The 544-nt window shown below is 35.8% G+C and overlaps 1 pseudogene; it reads left to right on the top strand.

Moving 5' to 3' along the window:
* The first annotated feature begins 200 nt into the window (after window positions 1–200).
* LOC111723562 lies at window positions 201–314 on the top strand (annotated as a pseudogene).
* The last annotated feature ends 230 nt before the right edge of the window (window positions 315–544 follow it).

Raw genomic sequence — 544 nt, 5'->3', positions numbered from 1 at the left:
ACATGTGGGCTATAGGGCTCAGGTTGAATGGCTCTAGCCCTATCATATTCCAAGGTCATCCTAAGAGAGACCTTATAAGGACTGAAATGGGCTTAAAAATGCCATCTAGGACCTTGTTACAATTAACTATATAAACCTCATTAAGTTGGTTAAAATCTCTGCTCCCTAGGTCTGGTTCCCACCTTTAAAATAGAGAGCTGGTGCTCACTTTGGCAGCACTTATACTCAAATTGAAATGATACAGAGATGATTAGCAATCATCTATGCCCCTATGCAAGGATGACACACAAATGTGTGAAGCATTCCATATTAAAAAAAAAAAAGAGGGGTGATCGCTTTTATGTCATAAGGCTGCAGGCCTGAAAATAAACTATGATATAAGAATATAGCAGAATTTTGACATACAATTGTTGTGTTCTGTCATTTAGAATTCCAAGAGCCTCAACATTTACATAAAAGATGCAGAAATATAAATTTTAAAAAATTACAAAATCCTAAGTATAGATTTGAAAAACAGTCTTTCTGGCTTTTCACTGTTGGCTCA

Source organism: Otolemur garnettii, unplaced genomic scaffold (assembly GCF_000181295.1).
Source record: "Otolemur garnettii isolate 467f Iridium unplaced genomic scaffold, OtoGar3 scaffold00012, whole genome shotgun sequence".
Classification (NCBI taxonomy): Eukaryota; Metazoa; Chordata; class Mammalia; order Primates; family Galagidae; genus Otolemur; species Otolemur garnettii.
The sequence above is the reverse complement of the archived record's forward strand: the minus strand, read 5'-3'. Positions and strand labels throughout refer to the sequence as shown.